Source organism: Saimiri boliviensis, chromosome 9 (assembly GCF_048565385.1).
Source record: "Saimiri boliviensis isolate mSaiBol1 chromosome 9, mSaiBol1.pri, whole genome shotgun sequence".
NCBI lineage: Eukaryota > Metazoa > Chordata > Mammalia > Primates > Cebidae > Saimiri > Saimiri boliviensis.
Window position 1 is genome coordinate 91,056,488 of NC_133457.1, and position 11,636 is coordinate 91,068,123.

The 11,636-nt window shown below is 42.9% G+C and overlaps 1 pseudogene; it reads left to right on the forward strand.

Annotated features, from left to right (window-relative positions):
• The first annotated feature begins 1,066 nt into the window (after window positions 1-1,066).
• LOC101053445 (ubiquitin domain-containing protein UBFD1-like) lies at window positions 1,067-2,347 on the forward strand (annotated as a pseudogene).
• The last annotated feature ends 9,289 nt before the right edge of the window (window positions 2,348-11,636 follow it).

An 11,636-nucleotide genomic window follows, 5' to 3' on the forward strand; every position in this document is an offset into this window, starting at 1 on the left:
AGCTGGTTCACCAGATGCTCTCCTCCCCTCCCACAACCCCCTGGACAGGCCCAAGTATGTGCTGTCCCCCTCCCTGTGTCCATGTGTTCTTATTGTTCAGCTCCCACTTGTAAGTGAGAACAAACATGTGCACACCACACCATTTTTTGGAAGCAAAGGTATCAAAGGCAAGAATTTGGCCACAAAGCTCTGTTCTGCTAGTGAAAGCAGCCTGAAAGAAGACTGGCAACTCATGCTGCCTGTTAATGATGAAATGTGTCTGTAGCATTTATCAAGCCCCCATTGTGCTTTCACATCAGTCTCCCCAAGGTGGTGTAGGACTGTGATAGAGAACAATAGCTGCCTCGCAATAACCAGTCTTCCCTTTTCCCTCAGTAACAGAGCTCTTTCATTTCGGCACAAGGTTGGCCGGAATAAAGGCTGCTTTCCTAGCACCTCCCCACAACCCGTGGTCTAGAGTTTGTATTTGGCTCAATTCTGGCCAATGGATTACAAATGGACACGTTGCTGGGACTTCTGGGAAATCTAAAAGGGGAATTAGTAGACATTTCCTCTCCCCTTTCTTTCCCTGCTGCCTGAAATGTAGATGTGGTGACAAGCGCTCCTGCAGCCATCTTGGACCACAAAATCAAAGGCCACACCCCAGAACCACAAGCTGGAAGGAGCTTCGGTTTCTGATAATTTTGTGGCACCAAAATCACAGCACTTAATCTTGGGACTTCTTTTTTTTTTTCTTTTGAGACAGAGTTTCTCTCTTGTTACCCAAGCTGGAGTGCAATGGCACGATCTCGGCTCACTGCAACCTCTGCTTCCTGGGTTCAGGCAATTCTCCTGCCTCAGCCTCCTGAGTAGCTGGGATTACAGGCACACACCACCATGCCCAGCTAATTTTTTGCATTTTTAGTAGAGACGGGGTTTCACCATGTTGACCAGGATGGTCTCGATCTCTTGACCTCGTGATCCACCCGCCTCGGCCTCCCAAAGTGCTGGGATTACAGGTGTGAGCCACCGTGCCTGGCTAATCTTGGGACTTCTTTTACATAAGATAGAAACAGACACAATCCTCATGGTGGCGGCCAGAGTCCCAGATAGCATGGAGGAACCTGGCATGGACAGAGAGGCCAAGACCCTGGTGATCTAGGCGCCAGCGAGGCCCCTTAACTGCCTGGAGACAGAAGCCACAGGGGGGGCAGCCTGCAACTGGCCCTGGCCCAGGCCCCTGGGGACCCCACAGCCCAGGCCTCAGTCAGCAACAGTGAGGACACAGATGGAGGCACAGGCAGGGAGCTGGTGGACCTGAAGATCATCTGGAACAAGACCAAGCACAACATGAAGTTCCCCCTGGACAGCACAGGCTTCAAGCCAAAACAGAAGATCCACTGGATAACCCATCTCTCGCCTGCCATGCAGAAAGTCATGCATAAGGGACTCATCTGCGAGGATAAGACATTGCTGGAAATACGAGTGACCAGTGGTACCAAGATCATGGTGGTTGGCTTCACCATCAGTGATGTTTTAGCAGTTCATACACCCAAAGATGCTGCACAGCAGGATGCAAAGGTCAAAGTGAACAAGAAGGAGCCTCTCTGCAGGCAGAAACAACACAGGGAAGTGTTGGATAAAGGAAAACCTGAAGATGTGATGCCATCTGTTAGTGGTGCCAAGGAGCGCATGCCAATGGTACCCCTGTCTGGCATGTACAATAAGTATGGAGAATTCATCTTTTTTTTTTTTTTTTTTTTTGAGACAGTCTTACTCTGTTGCCAGGCTGGAGTGCAATGGTGCAATCTCAGCTACTTATCTCTACACATAAGGACTGGTGGGAAGTTTGTTATAGATAAGGACTTATCTTATAAATAATGTCTGATGGGAAGTTTGTTTACCAGGGCAAGGGATACAGAGAGTAAAGAAATCTGGCCTTGAAAGCAGTGAAAGCTGGGGTTACAGGAGCCTGCCACCATGCATGACTAATTTTTTATATTTTTAGTAGAGATGGGGTTTCACTATGTTGGCCAGGCTGGTCTCGAACTCCCGATCTTGTGATCCACCTGCCTCAGCTTCCCAAAGTGCTAGGATTACAGGTGTGAGCCACCATACTCCACTAAGACTCACCTTTAAGCTAGAACAAGACCAGCTGTGGATTGGCACCAAAGAGCAAACTGAGAAATTGCCAGTGGGCTCCATAAAAAAGGTGGTCAGTGAACCTATTGTAGGACATGAAGACTATCACATGACGGCATTTCAGCTGGGGCCCATGGAAGCCTCTTACTACTGGTTGTACTAGGTTCCAACTCAATATGTGGATGCAATCAAAAACACTGTGCTGGGGAAATGGCAGTATTTTTGAAAGCACTTTCACCTTTGGCCCAGGAGACTGTCCCAAAGTGGAGGACGTTGCTGGGAGAGGCTTACAGCATCCCTGGATTTCAGAGTTCTGGAACTTCGTTCACAAAAAGTCTATATTCAATCTAAGACAATGTGGTGACTGTTGGGAACAAATGCTCGGTGCTGCAAAGAAGAATCAGCACCGAGACAAAGGATCTCTCAGCATTGCAAATTTACTTTCTGTAGAAAGGGTGCTGCTTGTGATGGAGCAATGGCAAGAGCACCCCGAGCAAAGGAGGGAAGGAGTTTTTATTTCTAACGCAGCTCACCCCTGCTACTGTGTCCTATCTCCATTGGCTGGAGTTGGACAATTTAAGCTGAGCCCGGCTAACCTGAAAAGTGCAAAAATGCACTTATACCGGTGAAGAGTGCAGTTTCGGGGGAAGGAGTCTTTGTGACAGGAGGGGTAATCTATGGAGTGGGTAGCAGATGTGGAATGTGGTCTCTATAGATAAGGAGTGGGTGGGAAGTTTGTTTACCAGGGTAAGGGATACAGAGAGTAAAGAAATCTGGCCTTGAGAGCAGTGAACAAAGAGCAAGGATGCTGAGCAAGTCACCCTTTGAAGAGGACCTCTTTTTATATCCAACAGCGACTAAAGCCAGAGGTGATGTACTTCACCATTAGCTTAATTTTAACTTAAAATCACCAGCTCTCCCAGCACTTTGGGAGGCCGAGGCGGGTGGATCACGAGGTCGAGAGATCGAGACCATCCTGGTCAACATGCTGAAACCCCGTCTCTACTAAAAATACAAAAAATTAGCTGGGCATGGTGGCGCGTTCCTGTAATCCCAGCTACTCAGGAGGCTGAGGCAGGAGAATTGCCTGAATCCAGGAGGTGGAGGTTGCAGTGAGCCGAGATCGCGCCATTGCACTCCAGCCTGGGTAACAAGAGCGAAACTCCGTCTCAAAAAAAAAAAAAAAAAAAAAAAAATCACCAGCTCCCTTTCTTGCAGTCAGCTTCATACCATCATTAAAGTCAATATGATGGAAATCAACAAATCTGAATTAAAAAAAAAAAAAAAAGAAGCAGGATTCTGTCTTGCATAAGCTACTTGCTTAAGCCATGGTTATGCTAGCTTTTCTCAGATGTAGCTAAACTGATAAACTACTAAAAATGTGTGAAATATTTCACTTTGTAAATGAAGCCCTGAAAAGATAAGTGACTTATTAAAAAGCAGGCAATGGAAAAGCTAGGATTAGAAACAATATCACTCAACCATAGCTTATGATGCTCCCCACTGTCATGTATTTAATATAGAGAATATATATATATATATATATAATATAGATAGGATATATTTTTTATAAGTTAAACCATCAACTGCAGAAAAGAATTGGAGGGCTATAACTGTGTCACTAGTCAGACAGACCATTTCCTTCTTCACCAGCTAGAATTGTTTAATTACAAGACCTGCATCTGACAAACTGAACTCTAAGCTCATCCTATATTGGTTAGGCCACTCCGCCTCTTCCTTTCTCTCATGACAGACTATGGAATCTCCCAGTTGAAAAGCACCTTGAAGGGCTTTAGCTCAAGACCAATGCCCTGCCCCACCACCAAAGTAAGAGTTAAAGTATTTCTACCACCCAGCAAGGACTTGAAAGAGAATAGACACATAAGAAATCATAAGGGAAGATACTTTTTAAGGCTAATTTTCACAAAGTAGAATTTAATAGTAATTGCTTGCTTCATTGTCATGAGGGTAGATTCATTACTGAGTCTTATCCAACACTTTGAGAAAAATGTGCCATGAAAGTACAAACATCCCCAACTTTTAAAATATATAATGAACAACAGTTCACACAATCACTTAATTGTCATGCCATAGTGAGTACATTAATTCCCTATTGAGATGAATCAGTCTGTCATCTCGATCAGGTCCCAGAAATGTCAGAATTTTGAGGATTTTAAAGAGGAAAAAAAAAAATCTATCAATAGCATTTATTTGGCCCCACTTGTTTAGAGGCTTATGAGTCATCTTTTGTCCCTCTCTTATTATTTTTCTGCAATGGACTGAGTGTTTATGCTCTACTCCCCCTCAAAAAAATTGTATGTGTTGAAATTCTAGCCCCCAGTGTAATAGTATTATTAGCCTGGTGCAAAAGTTACTACAGTTTTTGCCAGTGAAAGTAATGGCAAAAAATGCAATTACTTTTGCACCAACCTAATAAAAGTTGGGGACTTTGAGAGGTGATTAGGTCTCGAGGGCAGAATCCTGGTGAATAGGATTAGTGCCCTTATAAAAGGGGCATCACTGAGATCCCTTGACCCTTCTGTCATGTGAGGACATGGCGAGAAGGTTGCTGTCTATGACGAACAGGCCCTCACCAGACACCAAATCTGCCAGCACTTGTTCTTGGACTTCCCAGCCTCCAGAACCATGAGAAATAAATTTATCTTGTTTAAAAGCCACCCAGTCTATGGTATTTTTGTTATACCAGCCCAAACAAACTGAGACATCGCCCTTCACTAACTAGGGTCATTTCCAGGCTACACTCCTAAGTAGCTTCTTGGTACATAGTTTTTCTTTTTTTTTTTTTTGAGACGGAGTTTCACTCTTGTTACTCAGGCTGGAGTGCAATGGCGCGATCCCGGCTCACCGCAACCTCCACCTCCTGGGTTCAGGTGATTCTCCTGCCTCAGCCTCCTGAGTAGCTGGGATTACAGGCACGCGCCACCATGCCCAGCTAATGTTTTGTATTTTTAGTAGAGACGGGGTTTCAGCATGTTGACCAGGATGGTCTCGATCTCTTGACCTCGTGATCCACCCGTCTCGGCCTCCCAAAGTGCTGGGATTATAGGCGTGAGCCACCGCGCCCGGCCGGTACATAGTTTTTCACGTCTGAAGAAAGAGAGGGTGGGATTTAAGAGGTACAGGGAAGACTTTTGCCTCTAAACTTTGCTTCCACTGTTCTTAAATGCAAACTAGAAATTCATTCTTTGGGATGAAAAAGGCAGTTCCCAAAATGAGTTCCACCAAACACCAGTCCTGAGATTCTTCCCCTGCCCAATCTTGCCTCTGCAAAAAAGAAGGTATTCCATATCAAACACATTTGAGAAACTCTTTATACTGTATTCTGTTTGGAAAATTCTAGGAAGTTTTCAGGTAAAAGAAACTATTTAACTTGGTTTATCCCAGAGTTGCTCAAAGTTCTTTGACCAGAGACCCCTTTCTGTAAATAGCTATTTGATGACCAGAAGAAGCGGCCAAAAGGACTTTGGAGATACTTCACATGGTGTCATACTGAAATATTCCACCACCCCCAGGATGAACACGGCATTCAGCCCTTACTCCTGAAACACAAATTCATTTATTCTCCCCATCTTATTTATTGATACAGGTTAGATGTACCTATTTTGGGGGCACATGTAAGAATTCGATACATTCATACAATCAAATCAGGGTAATTGGAATATCCATCAACCTTATCTGTCTTTACAGTAGGAACATTTAAATTATTCTCTGGTAGCTATTTTTGAATGTATAATCAATTAATGTTAACTATAATCATCATACTAATCTATCAAACACCAGGTCTTATTTATTCTAAGTGTTTATTTGTACCCATTAATCAATCTCTCCTCACCCCAGTCCTCCTCCTCCCTCCCCTCCCCGGCCTCTGGTATCTTCCCATCTTTTTTTTTTTTTTTTTTTTTTGAGGCGGAGTTTCATTCTTGTTACCCAGGCTGGAGTGCAATGGCGCGATCTCGGCTCACCGCAACCTCCGCCTCCTGGGTTCAGGCAATTCTCCTGCCTCAGCCTCCTGAGTAGCTGGGATTACAGGCACGCGCCACCATGCCCAGCTAATTTTTTTGTATTTTTAGTAGAGACGGGGTCTCACCATGTTGGACAGGCTGGTCTCAAACTCCTGACCTCAGGTGACCCACCCACCTCAGCCTCCCAAAATGTGGGGGTTACAGGTGTGAGCCATCACGCCAGGCTTCCCATCATTTTTAACAGCTTACTGAGAACAGTTTACAGCAGAATTAGAAATAACACTGGAAGTGATCCTACACCTTGTCTAACACGGTTTGCTTTATGCCTGCTCCTATGCAATTATTAATAGCACTGCTGTCACTCCCAAGAGTCCTTATGTAGATGATAAGGTATAAGGTCACCCCAATCACAGCTAAGTTCTGGTGGGAGAGGTGTGGAGAAGACACTACAAAACAGGATCAGTGTCCTGGGATGTGTTAGAAGTTCCCCATAGAAGATAAATGGAAATTCCAGGACCCTGAAGAAGACTGCACAGGAGGAAATGACAAAAGGGTATGGAAGTGAGAAGGCACTAGAAATAAACTTGGCCAACCTGGATTTTTGCCAGTGGCTAATCCTGCCTGTGGTCAGCATGGCCAGGATAATATAAGCTCACACTGCCAGCTTCACAGGCACCTTTTCTGACATGTACAGAGTAGCCTGCCCCATTGGAGAGAGACACCAATGTGTTCAGAGGGTATGTGCCTCAGCAACCCCATGCACAGATGCCCACCTAACTAAACTAGCTGGAAGAAGACTCACCAGCTGCCCAACAGGAAAGGCATCTAGGGATGTCATTTCCCAACCCCGAGGTTGCAACAGCTGCTGCATGAGGTTCAAAGTTCTCAGAGCCTGAAAGCCACTGGAGGAGGCTTCTTCAGTGAAAACCAGTGGCAGAAGCCATGGGCATGTCAAAAGTGCTGCCATGGTACCCTGTACGACCAGCAGTTCAGTGTGTGGGCTCTGGACTCAGCTTGAACCTTGATTCCACTTCTTATCAGCTGTCAGATGCTGGGGCTATAAACTAAGTCCTAACTTCCTAGTAAGAGGTTAAGAGTAGAGCACATAGTAACTAGCGGAAATATAATGCAAGCTACCAATGCACTAAATTACAGAGGTAATTTTAAAGTTTCTAGTAACCACATTTAAAAAGTAAAAAGAGGAGGCTGAGGCAGGAGAATTGCCTGAACCCAGGAGGCGGAGGTTGCGGTGAGCCGAGATCGCGCCATTGCACTCCAGCCTGGGTAACAAGAGCGAAACTCCGTCTCAAAAAAAAAAAAAAAAAAAAGTAAAAAGACCTACCTTCAAATACATTAAAAAAAAAAAAAAAAAAAAAAAGTAAAAAGAGGCCAGGCACAGGGGCTCAAGTCTGTAATCCCAGCACTATGGGAGGCTGAGGTGGGAGAGGGTCAGCAGGGAGGATCACTTAAGGCCACGAGTTCAAAACCAGCCTGGAAAATATGGTGAAAGCTTGTCTCTACAAAGCATAAAAAATTATCCAAGCATGGTGGCACCTGTATTCCCAGCTATTTGAGAGGCTGAGTGGGAGGATCACCTGAGCCCAGGAGGTCAAGGCTGCAGTGAGCCATGATCGTGCCACTGCACTCCTGCCTAGGCAGAAAGTGAGATCCCGTCTCAAAAAAGAAATAAATATATAAAATAAAAAGTAAAAAAAAAAAGTGAATTTAGCTTCAATAATAATTGTAATACATTATACCTGAAATGTCACTACAACCAGTATTATCCCTGCAATCAATATTAAAAATTATTAGTGAGATATTTTACATTATTTCTTCTGTCTACTGTCTTCAAAATTATTGACGTATTTTATGCCCACAGCATATCTCAGCTCCAATTCGCTCAATTTCAAGTACTCAGCAACATGTAACTGGTGGCTACCATATTGGACAACGGGGCAGATGCTATCAGTTCCCTTTACATGTATTGGCCACTAGCAGCTTCGTACTATAATCACCTGTGACTCTGCCTTGGAGCTTCCTCTCATCTGAACATGCAGCAGGCCAGAAGTGCTGAGGAAGAAATGTCCCAAGGAGCAGCCCTCAATCAATGAAGATTCACAGTTGGCAGATTAACATCCTACTTCCTGACTCCTTAGATGGGGCGGGACTATTTAAATTTTAATTGAAATTAATTTGATGTAATTCAACTTTTCTTTTGCTTTTTTTTTTCAAATGAAGTCTCACTCTGTCATCAGGCTGGAGTCCAGTGGCACAATCTCGGCTCATTGCAACCTCCACCTCCTGGGTTCAAGCAATTCTCCTGCCTCCGCGTCCCTAGTAGCTGGGACTACAGGCGTGTAGTCCTGTAGTCTGTGCTGGGATTACAGGCGTGAGCCATCGTGCCCAGCCATCTTTCACTTTTGTTGCTTGTGCTTCTGTTTCCCTGTCCAGTAAATCACTGCAAAATCCAATGTCATGAAGCATTCCCCCTGCATATTCTCAGGGAAGTTTTACAATTTGGGGTCTTACGTTTAAATCTTTCACCTCTTTTGAGTTCAATTTTTGTGTATAAGATCCAACTGCAGGCCAGGAGTGGTGGCTTATGCCTGTAATCTCAGCTACTCAGGAGGCTGAGGCATGAGAATCACTTGAACCCGGGAGGCTGGAGATTGCAATAAACTGAGATCATGCCACTGCACTCCAGCCTAGGAAACAGAAAGAGACTCCATCTAAAAAAACAAAAAAAAGTCCAGTTCCACTCTTTTGCATGTGGATAGCCATTTTCCCCACCATCATTTGTTGAAGAAACTATCCTTTCCCCAATGTGCATTCAGGGCACCCTTGTTGAAGACTGGTTGACCATATGTGCATATGTGTGTGGATTTATTTCTAGGCTATTTATTCTGTTCCATTGGTCTACATGGCTGCTTTGATTCCAGTATCATACTGCTTTAATTTCTGTAGCTTTGTAATATATTAATATTTTGAAATCAGGAAGTGTGATGCCTCCAGCTTTGTTCTTCTTTCTCAGAATTGGCTTGGCTACTGGGGGTCTCCTGTAGTTCAATATGAATTTTAGGATTTTTTTTTTCTATTTCTGTTTTTTTTTTTTAATACCACTGTGTTAGCCAGGTGTGGTGACATGTGCATGTAGTCCCAGCTACTGGGGAAGCTGAGGTGAGAGGATTGCTTGACCCCAGAAGTTCGAGTGTGCAGTGAGCTGGGATGGCACCACTGCACTCTAGCCTGGGCAGCAGAGCAAGATCTCAACTCAATAATAAAAAATAAGTAAGTAAATAAATAAGTAAATAAATAGATAAATCCTTTTTTAAAAATCCTTATTTTAAAAAAAGTCATTTTGATAGGAATTGCATTGACTTTATAGATTGCTTTGGGTTGTATTGACATCTCAACAATATTGTCTTCTAATTTATGAACCTAAAATGTCTTTTCATTTATGTATGTATTCTTTAATTTGTTTCATTAACATTTTGCCATTTTCAGTGGACAAGTCTTTTACCTTCTTGGTTTAGTTTAGTCCCCAATATTTTATTCTTTCTGATGCTATTGTAAATGAGATGGTTTTCTGAATTACCTTTCATGTAGTTCATTGCTGATGCATAATATTTCAATTGACTTTGTATATTGATCTTGTACCCTGCAACCTTGCTGAACCTGTTTGTTAGCTCTAATAGCTTTTTAGTAAATTTTTAGGGCTTTCTATATACAAGTTCATGTCATCTGCAAATACAAATGGGTTTACTTCTTCCTTTTATCTGGATGACTTACGATTTTTCTTCTTCCCCAATTCTTCTGGTTAGAACGTTCAGTACGATGTTGAATAGAAGCAGTGAAAATAGAAATCCTTCTCTACTTCCTAATCTTAGAGGGAAAAGTAATCAGTCACCATTAAATATGACATTTGCTGTGGCTTTTATATAAATGTCCTTTTATCATGTTGAGGAAGTTCCCTTCTCTTTCCAGTGTGTTGAATGTTCTTATCATGAAAGAGTATTGGATTTTGTCTAACAGTTTCCTGAATTTATTGAGAAGTAAGTGTCTTGTCAGGGGAAAACAGAATTTTAATCAGTGCATCCCAGTAGGTGCAATAATTTTGGCATGGACAGATTTGTTTCCTGTGCCTTGGGTCACTCCAGAAACACAGCTATTGGGTTTTCTCTATTTGGGGCCAGCCAGCTATGGCCCTAACCCTTCCTGAAGTGGCTTACCGTCAAAGGGTGCTGCTCTGGGGCATAAGTCACCACCATCAATCCTTTTGAAACATATGGCTTAAAAAAAAAAATCACACTCTAACTTTAAATTTGGCATCAGCACTCAGCCATATTATAATCACACCAGCCAGATTTTTAATTAAGGCCTCAGGCTCCAAATAATTTGGGTGACAGATTGATAACAAAATAAGAAAGAGTTATTGCCAAACGACATTTGATTGATGGGCTTGGACCTCTGAAGAGGATTGTCTTGAGACCCTTAACAATATATGCAACCGAGTTGTTAAATCTTTATGAGCCTCAATTTCATGACCTATTAAACAGGTAGAATAATATTTAGCTCATAAGGATGCTATGACGACGAAAGGAAATGGTGCAAATAAAGAGACAGGCACAATACTTCATCCAGGAAAAGCTTTTAGAAGTGTCATTAATAATTAACTATGAATAATCCTTCCCACATAGTGTTGCAATGATCCATTTAAAATGTCTCTCTTAATAACAAGGACAAGGTATGATTTGTTTTTGTACATTATTTTGTGAATAAATGAAAGAGCAATCCCAGCTCGTAAAGAAAGAGAGGAAGGAAGGGAGAGGCGGGGTCAGGAGGAGCGTCTTTGAGCTCCGTGAATGACAAGGCCAACGCTCTGTACAATGACTTTTCTATTTCCCTGAATACTTTCTGGTTATGTTCTCAGAAGCCACCACCTCTCTCCTCTCTACAGGACCCTGACAGAATCTTAATCATCATGAATTAACAACTTCACAACCCTCGCACGTTGACAAACAAAAATCAACTGTCAATGACACAGAAGAGTGTTTGTCCCCTCCTACCTCGTTCTCATTCTTCAACCAGCAAACCACCTCTCCAGATAGAGGCCGACCTAGGCCAGGCATACTCTCTGGGAACTCAGCGAGTTAACAGCAGGGTGACTGAGGGGTACATAGTCTACCACCTAGGGAGAACAGAACAGGGAGGACAGCCAGCTTTTAAAACTCTGTTCTCAACAACAACAACAACAAAAAAAAACAATAGGCTTTATTATGAACTTCCTAAGGACAAGAACCAGGTTTTGCAATCACTCAAGGTACCTAATACAGTGGCCCTTTAGTCTAATTTATCAATTACTTTCTTTTATAGTGAGCCTTTTTGTGTCATGTTTAAGAAATCTTTGCCTCCTCTGAGGTCATAAAGGTGGTCTCCTATGTTTTCTTCAAAAGGTTTATTGCTTTACCTTTCACATTTAGATGGATTTAAAAATCCATCTGGATTTTTTTTTTTTTGTATGGTGTGAGGTAA